The 13,153-nt window shown below is 40.9% G+C and overlaps 1 protein-coding gene across 6 annotated transcripts in view; it reads right to left on the bottom strand.

The window, feature by feature from the left end:
- The window catches only part of ZHX2 (zinc fingers and homeoboxes 2), a 37,423-nt gene extending 26,462 nt beyond the window's left edge, over positions 1-10,961 (bottom strand). For 2 of the 6 annotated variants that reach the window (XM_042464156.1, XM_042464163.1), the window contains exon 1: positions 10,832-10,961. The gene's annotated coding sequence lies outside the window, so the exon portion shown is untranslated. Of the gene's footprint in view, positions 1-5,759; positions 5,945-6,380; positions 6,513-9,507; positions 9,765-10,114; positions 10,300-10,831 lie in introns of those variants that run through there. The other 4 variants (XM_042464158.1, XM_042464159.1, XM_042464162.1 and 1 more) reach the window with 4 other exon arrangements.
- Between the last annotated feature and the right edge of the window lie 2,192 nt (positions 10,962-13,153).

Genomic DNA, 13,153 nt, shown 5'->3' with positions numbered 1-13,153 from the left:
GGCTAAAATGTCTCAGAAAGCTACAATTCCCAGAATTCTATAGCACTGAGCCATTGCAATTAAAGTGGTGCCAAACTGCTTGTTGTCCCCATTAATTGGAAGGCGGAGCAGCCTTTCAGCCGGTGCGCTCCTCCCCGGAACCCCTTTGGAAGGCTGTGGCCCTGACTGGACACTTTCCTTCCCTGCCACCAAGGAGGAGGAGCAGGAACCGGCAGGGATTGCCAGGCGGGATGGCAGGGCTCAGGCTCCTCCCGAGACCCCCATAGGGCACCGTGGGGCGCGGACGAAGGGAGAAAGACCCCCGAGGAAACCATTCCCCGTGTCTTCCCCCTTCCTGGTGTAGCTCGCCGACTGGATTGTCACGATCAGGAAAACCCAGGGATTTTACGTTTGCCCCGCTTTATTTCAACTTTAATCGATCCAATGAGGATCAGAAGCGGTTTCTAGTGGGAACGAGGGTCATATACCCTGCATCACAATTCGATGCAAATTGTAGTGGGAATGACCCCCCTAGTCTTCTTATTTCTTGACTGCAGTCTCCTTCCTGATCAAAGTTTGATCCAAGGTACAGGAAATCTTTTAACTATTTTGATTTCCTTATTGTCTGGGTTGAATGTATGTAGTTCCTCCATCGTCATTATTTTTGTTTCCGTTATGTTCAACTACAAGCCTGTCTTTGCACTTTTTTCCTTGACCTTCCTTAGTAACTGTTCCACGTCTATGATGTTTTCTGCTAGTAGTATGGTGTCATCCACATATCTTAGATTGTTGATGTTCATGTTGATGAGTTTGATGTATAGGCAGATAGGGGATAGCATTGTAAAATATGCAAGAGAGCACTATGTAAACTCTCTGGATTGCCTGATATTTCTTGTATTCTGCTTTATTTTCTCTCTGTTCTGGAGCCTCAGCTGAACCTACTGTTCCAATGAAATGAACAACACTTGATAGACACCACTTACATAAGACCTAGTGATTTCAAAGGTTCTACTCTAATTGATGGCCTAAATACTCTACAGGTACCAGATCCCATTTGATCTTGGAAGCTAAGCAAGAGCAGCCCAGGTTAGTATTTGGGTGGGAGAATGCCAATGAATACCAAGTACTGTATGCTATACTACAGAGGAAGGAACTGGGAAAACTATCGCTGAGTATTCCTTACTTAAGAAAACTCTATGAAATTCATGGGGTCAACAGGTTACTTGAAAGTAGGCGCGCATGCACATAGAACACATTAATTGGGACTAACATTCGATTTAACCTAGAGTGAGCTGAAATAAAAGAAAAAGAAAAGAGACTACCAAAACAAAAAACAAAAAAGCAACTGTTGCAGTTGTGTGCCTTCAAGTCATTTCGAACTTATGGTGATCCTAAGGGCGCCATGGGGTTTTCTTGGCAAGATTTGTTCACAGGAGGTTTGCTATTGTCTTCCCCTGAGGCTGAGAGTATGTGACTTGCTCATGGTCACCTAGTGGGTTTCATGGCTGAGCTGGAAATCCAACCCTGTTCTCCAGAGTCATAGTCCACCACTCCAACCACTATGCCACCAACATAGCCATCCCAAATTTTGTTTAGTGAGTTGCACAACTTTTTCTGGGCTCTGTCTAAATTATAGGCATGAAGAGAATTGCAGATTTATCACTAAACAAACAGCAGGGGCTAATGTAACAGCAAAAGGGCAAACACTAGGAACAGGAAACACTGACTTTAAAATGAGAAATCACTTCACTTTTGTTGCCTCACAAAATTAAGTGTGTGCTTTTTTTACTCACTGGAGTCACTGATGCGATGCATCCACATTACTCTCACGTTTGCAAGGAAATGGTGATGTCTATTCACATGTGCAAAGTCAAATGAGGTGCAGACAAAGAGAGCAACTTGTAAGATTTTGGCTTGGTGACATGATCTGTTTATGCCAGGAGTATTTTTTCCTTCTCTAAAAGTATGGGAAAGATCTGCTAGCAGCTGGTGAGACCCACCCAGGCCCATTTACACTACACAGTTATAGTGCTGTGATTCCATTTTAACTGCCATGGCTGCATCCGCCTATGAACTTAGGTAAGAGCATCCATCCCTATTTTTCCATCTTAGATGAAAACACTATTTATTCCAGGGACCTAAAGGAACCCCACAGTACAGTTGTTCAATGAATTGGGAGTCTAAGAAACCAGAAAGTGACAAGTTGGACCTCCAAAAAGATAATGATTAGCTGACAAATCATAAAAAAAACTCCTCCGTTTAAAGAACTAGGGATGGAGAAACCATTCCTGTCTCATTTCACAAAGAATAAATCACTTCCACACATATCTTATCAAAACAAATCAGTTTAATAATCTTGCAAGTAAGGAAGTTTATCACATGGCTTAAAAACCCAACTTACCCCTGTCGCGTTGAAATCTCTGTTAGGATAAAGTCTGGTATTATCAGTCGCAAAACGCCATTAATGCCACCGCCTGGGTGAATCATGGCTAATTTCCAGCTAAAAGCCACACTTAGCCAGCCTCTTTTCAAAACCGGGAAGCTCCTGGCTTTGCAAATCGGCCGGCTGAGTGTGGCTTCTAGCCGGATTTTAGCTGGGATTCTGCCAGGCAGTGGCATTCTGCATCTGATAATACTTGAGTTTATCCCGAAAGAGAATTCAATACAGCAGGGGTAAGTTGGGGTTTTTAAGCCATGCAATAAACTCCTAAGTCTATGAAATTTACTAGTCCACTGCCTATTCATAGATTTTAGTGGTTTGCAATTTAAATAAGAAAAAAATCTGCATAATAGATTTTAAAGGGGCCTTGGACAAATTCATGGAAGATGATTCAGTGATTCCTGCCATGTGATTCATTGTTTCCTATCTGTGAGTCCTATTCAGTGATTCTTATCATGATAGACATAATTTCCTCCAGTAAATAATAAATATAACAGCATAGTGAAGCCATCCATAATTCAGCAGTGGTCTGGTGATGCTTCAATACTACAGAATGTCTTTCCTCCAAGGCAGAAACACCAATGTGTTTTGGAAGAGTAAAGTTTTTTGGTCCATATAGCTTCCAAAATCTATATAGGAATTCCAAGATCTGTAGTCTAAAAAGTAACTTTCAAAGCTCTGATTAAAAGGTAACTTCCATATGTCTCTGAAGCACTCTCATCTTCCACGAGACTGTGCCTGACCTAAACTGCATTTTGTCTCTACCTGCGGCTCTGTGTTGTTAATATATTTTTTGGAGTTTTCTGGTTGTGGAAGGCAGAAAAGATTGGATAACATCAACATGGAATAGAAGAGAGAGGCAACAAATTGTGAAGCTGATAGTAATTAAGATCAAAACAGCAACCTAACTAGGCCAGCGCTTGTGTTTACCTGGTCTTCAAGTATCAAACCAAGTAAGTGGACACCTTAGCCATGAAAATATGCGACACTGTTAACAATGTTATGCGCTTACAAATTTACGATGCCACTGCAGGCATCTGACAAAGTAGACTGGACCAAGAAAACAGATGTTGTAATAAATGTGGTCATCTTTAAGCTGCCAAAAGCCTCTACCCTGGTTTTACAGCAACCATTTCCACTCTGCTATACTCTCCAACTGTCCCAATTTGGCAGGGACAATTAATCCCGTCACCCAACTTTGTCAGTTCCTTTTAAAACGTCCCAGTTTCGCTCTCCTCCTCGCATTCCCTGCTCACATCTCAGGTTACATGAACTGTTTCCATAAGCTTTACTGCAAATTAAGTGTCCTGTGCCCTGTAACTTGAGAGCAACCCCCATTGAATTTAGTGCAATTCCACTGCCAAAAATGGGGTAGGTGGTAGTTTGGATATGAACCATGGAGCCCAGTTTCTTTTTTGCCAATTATAGAGGGCCCTTGTTATCTGCTTGTATTTGGTTCCAGGACCCTGGTGGATACCCAAATCCACAGATGCTCAAACTCCATTACATAAAATAGCACAGTAAAATGGTGTCCCTTACACAAACTGGCAAAATCAAGTTTTGCTTTTTGGAATGTATCTAGTGTTTGGAATATTTTCGGGTCATGGATGCTTGAATCTGTGGATAAAGAATACAGGGGGTCGACTGTATTACAGTACTTTCACAGCAATAGGGTAAACCTTCTTTAATAGAGGAGTTACAACAGAGGAGGCCAACTGCAACCATCCAGATGTTTTTGAACCACAACTCCCATAATCCTTCATCACTGTCAGTGCTGGCTATGGCTGATGGCCTTTGTAGGCAAAAAAAAAAGAAAATCTGTAAGGCCACAGTTCCCTCCCCTTGTTTATCCAAAAAGTGGACAGCTTTGCTCTCTATCTCAAACTGACATAATTCAGGTCTATCTAATGATTCTGAGTTCAACTTTAGAACAGAGAGAAGACAATATGGGTTTCTTAGGAATTCCTGCTAGATCTTTCAATTGACTGTAGGAAAAAGACACACCAGTACTCAGGTACGCTTCAACACATTAAAATGGCACTACCTCATTTTTTGATTTGATTCGTGGTGCTTTTACCAAAAAGTTAGCATACGCTGTTCTAAATCCTGTTTTCCTTAGGCTCTCTCTTTCCTTACCCTTCCTCTGCTCCTTTCACCACTACTTATATACGTGTACAAAAGATATCACATTTCCTTTTGACACTGTGGCTGGAATCATATGTCATAAATACATGTAAGTTCATTTAGGAGCCAGTGCAGTGTAGTGGTTTGAGCACTGGACTATTCTCCCAGCCTCAGAGGAAAGCAAAGTCAAATTCCCTCTGAAAAAATGCCAACAAAATCCTGTGATTTTTTTTGTGGGGTTTTCGGGCTATGTGGCCATGTTCTAGTAGAGCAGGGGTAGGCAACCTGTGGCCCGCGGGCCGGATGCGGCCCAGCAAGGCCTTGGGACCGGCCCCCGTCCGGTCCTGCCGCCAATTGCCACCGGAGCCTTTGGCCTCTCGTGTGAGGGCGTGGGGCCTTTGGCCTATCAGGAGGAGGCGGGCAAGGGGAGGCAAGCGGCAAGCAAGGGGGGCAGGCAGCGGGCAAGGGAGGCAATTGTCTATAGAAGCCTCCGAAACATGCATTTATATTATCATTTTTTCAAAAAAAAAAATCAGCAAAAGTGTCCTCCATTTGAAAATATTGTCCTACATTTGTCCCGGTTTATTTATTTATTTAATTTTTTAAAAAATTATTTCATTATTTAATTTTTGGCTTCGGCCCCCCAGTTGTCTGAGGGACAGCAACCCGGCCCCCGGCTCAAAAAGCTTGCCTACCCCTGTAGTAGAGTTTCTCTCTGATGTTTCGCCAACATCTGTGGCTGGCATCTGCATTTTTTGAAGATGCCAGCCACAGATGCTGGCAAAACGTCAAGGAAGAAACTCTCCTAGGACATGGCCACATAGCCTGAAACCCCCACAAAAAACTATGGATGCCGGCCATGAAAGCCTTCGACTCCAAAATCCTGTGATATAGTGATCCTAAGGACATTATCACACCAGGGCCAATTCTATCACAACTGCACAGTGCTATAGCAATCCACAGTTTCGCACCGTAACACAATAACGCTATAATAACAAAATAAAAATGAAACGAACACACAATCACGCTCCACATACAAAACCAGTTCTGTTACTGTATCATTAACAGATCGCGATTAGATGTATTGCACATGTGTCCTTATTATGCTACTGTGCATGTTTGAAAAATGTGGTTCCATCCCAAACACAATAAAATAAAAATATCCACATATAAGAACATAATATCTATCCAGTTCAAATAAAATAGTGCACTATACCTGAAAATAAGAGAGAAATCTACTCCATGATCGTAGTAATGAGAACGAATTGCCTGTATTGAAGTGCACTCTGGAAAAAGGTCCCCGATAGCGAACCCTGATAGCATAAACGTACTGTTATTACTTTCCGCACTTTTGCAGTACTGCTTCATTTGTGCTACTGGCAAACCATTGACAGGGTTTTCCTGTGAATGAGTAGTTAAAAGCGATCACAGGTTATTCACAGGACAACTTTAGGATAAGCGCGACATTGTGTGAAAATCTTATCGCAACTGTGCTATAATGATGGGAACATTACATTTTTCTCCCATTTTTTCTCCCATGTGATAACCTCCTAAACCATAAATAACTTGAAGACACACAACAAGCATATCATGGTATCTCAGGGCAGTAGGCAAGTCAAATCATTGTAAACAGCTGAAAACAATTTAGACTTCAAAGCAATCAAAGATCATCTAAGCAGACTGAAAGCATGTTGAACAGTTTAACAAGTTAAAATGGGTTTAAAATGTTAAAAAAAATTAAAGTTATGTACATATCCATTTTGGAATAAATCTGGACTCAAAAGATTTTAATAAAGATGTTTTCTTTTCCCCTACACTCTTTGAACTAAGAACTGACCTTGGAGTTGCAAAGCATGTACTCTAGCCTGGAAAAATGACTTTTGCATCCTAGCTGGAGGATTCTGGAAGCTGTGATCCAAAAATGTCCCTTTTTCAAGCCTTGGTTCTACAGCAGGCCTACAGACCCCTCCTAAAAGCATAAAAAACTCTTACTGTAGGTCTACACAACTTTTGAACGTCTCACAGGCAGTCAATGAAGCATTAACCAATAAATTATAAATAAATGCTCAAATGTTCCCACTTACGCTAACTGTCCAGATTAATTAATTAATTAATTAATTCTGTCCTTTTCTCCTGGGATGAGACCCATGGAAGCTCATATCAAGATAAGAAAAGTACATTAAAAACCTATTCGATACAAAAGTTAGCAAAGCATTAAATAATCAGTTCCATTAAAAACAACAACACTAAATTACAATCATTAAAAAACCTTAAAACATAGTAAGAAGATAAGAACATGATATACACTCCATTAAAAAGCTCCTACTAGCCAATGTGGCGCTGTGGTTTGAGTGTTGGATTTTGACACTGGAGACCAGGGTTCAATTCCCACCTCAGCCATAAAACCCACTGGGTGACCTTGGGCAAGTCACACTCTCTCAGCCTGAGAGGATGGCAATGACAAACCCCTTCTGAAGAAATCTTGCCAAGAAAACCCCGTGATAGCTTCACCTTGGGGTTTCTATAAGTCAGAAATGGCTTGAAGGCACACCACACACCCCAAGGCTATATGGGAAGGTCTAGATGCTCTCACATTCTCCCAGGTAATTGTGTTGTAAGTCAGAAGTGACTTAGAAACACACAACAAGAAAAAACTCCTTCTGCCAACAATAACTTAAATGCCACAGGGCTGGCTAAATAAAAATATATTTGTCTGCCAGCAAAAAGAAAATAGATCCCGCAAGTTGGACCAGCCAGTGAGAAAACTCTCTCTCTTATACAGTACCTGTGATAGTGGCAGGACATAGAAAAAGCCTTCCCCAGACGATCTTAAAAGTCAGGAAGGCTTATAGATATGCCCTAATGCAACATTACTCAAAATGCTGGTCCCTGGACTGGTGCTGGTCCACAAGCTATTGGCTGCTGGCCTAAAGCAAGCTTTCAAGAAAGAAATATACAGTTGGACACAAATATGGTGCCAGTCCCTGGCACAATGGGAAAGAAACACTGGCAGTTTGTAATATCCCTGACATATCTCCAGCAGGGTATTCCAAACTGTCAGGGTTTATTTCCCATTGCCCTATCTCCAGCAGGACAGCCAGCACAGCATAGTGGTTTGAATGCTGGACTACAGCTCTGGAGACCAGGGTTCGATTCCTTGCTTGGCCATGAAACCCACTGGGTGACCTTGGGCAAGTTGCATGCTCTCAGCCTCGGGATGGCAATGGGAAGCCTCCTCTGAACAAATGTTTCCAAAAAAACTTCATTACTTTAGGGTTGCCATAAGTCAGAAATGATTTGAAGGCACGCGGCAACAACAATGGCATCTAATGAACTGGAGGCTAACCCACAAAACACTGGCTGGAATTGGGTTGTGACTTTATACTGATGAAACTGCCTTATTTTTTTTACACAGGTGGACTTCCTTGGATGTTGTACAAGGTTTGCATTCCACTCAGGTTGGTGCAAGCCTGTGATGCTAGAGTAAATCACCTTACAAGCCAAGCAGCATTGTCTAGGCGACTTCATAAGTGGTGTGTGGAGAACTGAACAATTATCGTGCACAGTTGTGGCTCCTGCTGCATGACAGGTTGTACACTGTTGCAGCAAGCATACTACAGTTAACAAAGCTTCTGACAGTAAAGCTCTTTTCTATGTCTGCCCAGTCTCATATTGTCTTCCGCCTCCTCTGGCTGGCTGGAAGTTTGTTCAGCAGCATCAGCATTATGAGGATCGTGAAGAAGAGCTGGAGAAACAGACTTTCAGTGTCAGGTTGCAGCAGCATGTCTGCAATAAACAGTGCAATCAATAAAGCTTTGACTGGGAAAAACTAGGATTCTCGCCTACTTTATCCTACTCAGACATATGGGCCTGCAGGCAACAGACAAGGTAAACAGCAAATGAAGAGAAAAGCAAGAACAAGGAAGAGCATATAAACCTGCCTGCCTGGCAACCCCATGCATTTCTGAAAGACAGAAATATAGGTCTGGCTGCCAAAATATAAATCATAAAAAGCGGATGCCAGTAAAAGAAAATAATAATAATAATAATAATTTATTTTTTATTTATATGCTGCCTCTCCTGCAGGATTGGATGCATTTTAGAAGAAACCTTCAGGTTGTAACTAGGAGTTTTAAAACATTTTTGGTTTACATGTGTAAGGTTTACCTAACCTGGTTGTTTCATTTCACACACGCATAGCTTTAGGGGGGAAAGTTTGCTGAAACATGTTGAACTCATCTTACGCTATTTTCCCATGTCATTTCTGTTGCTGGTATGAAATTACGTCAAACGCAACAATTACTTTGTTCCCTGGGGCATTTTGTTGTCCTGTGCTTTCAAGTAGTTTCTGATTTATGCTGACCCTAAGGAGTAAAGATAAGAGGAACATACGAAGGAATATGAACAGTCTGCAATATGTGGATGACACCATACTACTAGCAGAAAACATCAAGAACTTGGAACAACTATTAAGGGAGGTTAAAGAAGAAAGGACAAAGGCAGGCTTAATGCTGAACATAAAGAAAACAAAAATAATGACCACGGAGGAATTACCTCAATTCAACCCAGACAATGAGGAAATCGAAATAGTAAAAGAGTTCCTGTACCTTGGATCAAACATTGATCAGGAAGGAGACTGCAGTCAAGAAGTTTATCAGACAAGGGAAATTGGAAGTATAATCCAATGGCCATCTGAACGCAATCATGGGGTTTAACGTTATTGCGTGATAGACTACCACACGCAATTTCGGCCAATGGCAAGCTATTTTCGGGCAATGGGAAGCCAGTTCGAACGCAATTCAAATTCACATAAATTCGCTGAACTAAGAGAAGACTAAGAATGGGCAGTTATGAAGGAACCAGACAAGATCATAATGAGTAAAGATATACAACTGAGCACTAAAATCAGAATCCTCCAAGCCACTGTCAAAAGTCAAACAGGAAATAATGCAGGGATGGCAGACCTCACATGGCTTTGATGCCAACAGTCAGGTGGAATTCCTCCTCAGCAAAGGAACACCTCTCCTTTCCCCATCCATCCTTCCTTTCTCTCTTTCCCCGAAGAGACAGGCCAGGCTCTGATCCACAGGGCAATAAAACGTGATAGTGGGGGAAAAAGAAGAAATGCAAATGAATAGAGGGAAAGGAAAGGTGGGAAGCTCTTAACCTGGAAGCCTTTTCAAAAAAGGATGGATGGAAGGGAGGACCAGAAAGCATCCCATCTGACTTTTTCTTCTTTTCCCCCCAAGAGAAGCAAACCAGAAGTGGAAACCAATGAGGAGAGGAAGAAGGAAGCAACATTGCCTGAGTGCTTCTTCTTCTTCTCCCATTGCAGCAGGGTGCGTTTGTGTGCATAGGAATTTGCAACCCAACACAGCATGCAACCACACTGAAGAGAAATCCTCAAATGTGGGTTGTTGGTTGCTTCTTTTTCCAATCCATGTCAATTTGGATACCCCCCTCCTATCCCCCCCCTCTTTTTTGAAAGCTATGGCCTTTGCAAGGTGTGCATAGAGAAAGGGAGGCTTTGGAAAGGGAGGTCTGCTTTCCCTCCCCTCCAAAGCCTTTTACGTTTTTGTGAGATCGCCTTCCTCCTCTGTCTCTCTACGTAACGCCTTCTCCACAACCGACGCCATATTTTTGTGTGGCTGATGATGATGTTGTCGGCAGCAGAGAAGCGTAGGAGCCACTGGGAGGTTGGGGTTTATTTTGCAAAAATAAAACAAAATAAAAATCCCAACCCAAACAAAGCCTTCTTCCAAACAAACCAGGATCCCTCTCCTCTCTCCTTCAACCACCCCTTTTGCAAAAATAAAAATGTATCAATCTAGAAAAACAACAACACTTTGCTCACTCCATATATATATATATATATATATGTATTTCTGGAAATATTCTAATTATTTTTGTGGGGTTTTTTATTTGCTATTTTCCTCCTCTGCAAAGAGTGGGAAGGAGGAAAAAGTTTGGAGTTGGGAGTCTCAGAAGCAAGACCTCAAAGTCTTATAATGTGGAGCTCTTCCAAAAAGCTGGTATTTATTTATTTGTCAATAAAATAATTATAATAATATTTATACTTCCTTTTTTTTTTTTAAGAAAAAGTCTTTTTAAAATAAATAGGGAAAAAGGGATCGTGTGTGTGGCTTTGGAATTAAGAAAAGGAAAAGCCAGGAGGGAGTAAACAGAGAGAGAGAGAGAGAGAGAGAGAGAGGAAGCGGAAGAGGGGAGGGCGAAGTTTGTTTGGGCTCCGCTGCTGCCTGCTTCCCTTCTGGTTCCCTTTCATCTTACCTGGGATCAAAGGCTTTGGAACTTTCCCCGGGAACCCCCCCGGCGTTCTAGAACGTTGGCGACCCCCGCGTTCCATCCCCTGCTGCTGCTGCTGCTGCTCCACGTGGCTCTTTGGAAAGGCGGCTCTCTCCTTATCGTTATTATGATTATGATGATTAGATCACCGCTGGAAGAAGATAACATAAAATAATAATAATAATAATAGCCCCTCTCCGTCTTTCTCCGATTCGGGGGAGGCGAGCGACGCCAAAGCCCACGTGATCTCTGACGTCAGCTTGCGTATTTGCATACGGTACAAACCCCAGCCTTCTTGCTTTCTTTTTCTTTCCTTTCTTTCTTTCTTTCTTTCTCCTGGTTTTTCGGTACAAAGTTTTATTATTGTTGTTGTTGTTGTTGTTACTTAATCTTCCTTCTCTGACCGGAGGGGAGAGTCCCACCCTGAGGGGGGTCCACACTTGAGAGGCCCTTCAAAGGCAGCCCACTTTTATGGGGAAACATTAAACCAGATCCTTCCTTAGACTTTCCACCTGTAATTTATTTTCATTTTATTTTCATTTTCATTTTTATTATCATTTCATTTTCATTTCATTTATGTTTTATTTTATAATTTTATTCTATTTTTATTTTATTTTATTCATTTTATTTTTTATTTTCATTTTCAAATTCATTTTCATTTTCAATTCATTTTATTTATATTTTATTTATATTTTATTTTATTTATTTTTATTTTCAATTCATTTTATTTATATTTTATTTTATTCATTTATTTTATTTTTATTTTATTTTATTCACCTTCATTTTATTTTATTTCATTTATATTTTATTTTACTTTATTCATTTTATTTTATTTTATTTTATTCATTTTCATTTCATTTATATTTTATTTTATTCATTTTATCCAATTTTCATTGTATTCATTTTATTTTATTTTCATTTTATTTACATTATATTATATTATATTCATTCTGTTTAACTTCCATTTTCATTTCATTTTCCCTCCTGGATGGGAAAGTTCAACCTTCCTTTCCTCCAGACCTGAGATGCCCTTCAAAGGCACCCTACTTTGGAAAAGGATGATTAGATCATCTCCTTCCTTAGTCTTTCCACTCAGGATTTACTTTCATTTGCATTTTCTTTTAGGGTTGCTACAAGTCAACAGATGGCATGAAGGCACAGACAGACAGACAGCAGTGTGGCATAGTGGTTTGAGTATTGGACTATGGTGACTCTGGAGACCAGGGTTCGAATCTCCACTGGAGCATGCAAACCCACTTGCGCAAGTGGCACTCTCTCAGCCTCAGAGGATGGCAAGGGCAACCCCTCTCTGAACAAACCTTGCCAAGAAAACTCATCCATAGGTCCACCTTGCTGTTGTTGTTGTTGTTGCTGTTATGGTGTGCTTTCAAGTCATTTCTGATTTCTGGCAACCCTCAGGCAGAGTGAACACATCCCTCCATTTCAACCTTCCGGGAGGAATTCCAAAACGTCCTCCATTTCGAGCAGGACTAAGTAGCATGGATTTACATTTCGATGAGTATTTTTAGCTTTTTCTGTGGTCATGTTCTCTGTGTTTTCCTCGAAGGTCCTACATTTTCCAGGGCTTTGTCCTCCTTTGTGGTGAGGACACCCTGCCTTAAGATGACCCTATCACAGGGGTTTCTTGGCCAGTTTTTTCCAGAGGGGGTTTGCCCTGGCCATCCTCTGGGGCTGAGAGAGTGTGACTTGCCCAAGTGGGTTTCATGAGTGAGCCAGGATTCGAACCCAGAGCCACAGCCCAGTGCTCAAACCACTACAACATTAGAGTCGCCATAAGTCGGAAATGACTTGAAGGTATGCAACAACAAGATGACTGTGATGTTTGCTCCTTGATTTCCTTTCTATGGTGATTTTACATAGCTGTCACATTATATAAATACGTATTTCTTTTCTTGCAATACATAAAAATCCTCCACAGTCGCTGCAATTTCAGTTTTGTGTGTCTGTCATAGTTTGACTTCCTCCTGGTGTTTCCTTAACTTTCTGAAAGTATAATCTATTGTTATTTTCTTGTCACTCCATTACATCTAATTTTTATTAACGTCTTACCTGTCTGTTATGCTTCTAACAGTTGGATTTCATCACAACTCAGTAAGCAATTAGTAAATAAGAATAAGATGTAATATCATAGATTGAAAAGTCCCAGTAACCTTAAACATTATAATGTCCTTGTTACAACTAATTGGTATTTCCATTTATATAGCCATAAGTTCTATAAAGTCAGTATTTGAGTATTTCAGATAAGGGTTTTGGTTTATTGTTTATTTATTGTTTTGTTGTCTCTAG

The sequence above is a fragment of the Sceloporus undulatus genome, chromosome 4, assembly GCF_019175285.1.
Source record: "Sceloporus undulatus isolate JIND9_A2432 ecotype Alabama chromosome 4, SceUnd_v1.1, whole genome shotgun sequence".
Classification (NCBI taxonomy): Eukaryota; Metazoa; Chordata; class Lepidosauria; order Squamata; family Phrynosomatidae; genus Sceloporus; species Sceloporus undulatus.
The sequence above is the reverse complement of the archived record's forward strand: the minus strand, read 5'-3'. Positions and strand labels throughout refer to the sequence as shown.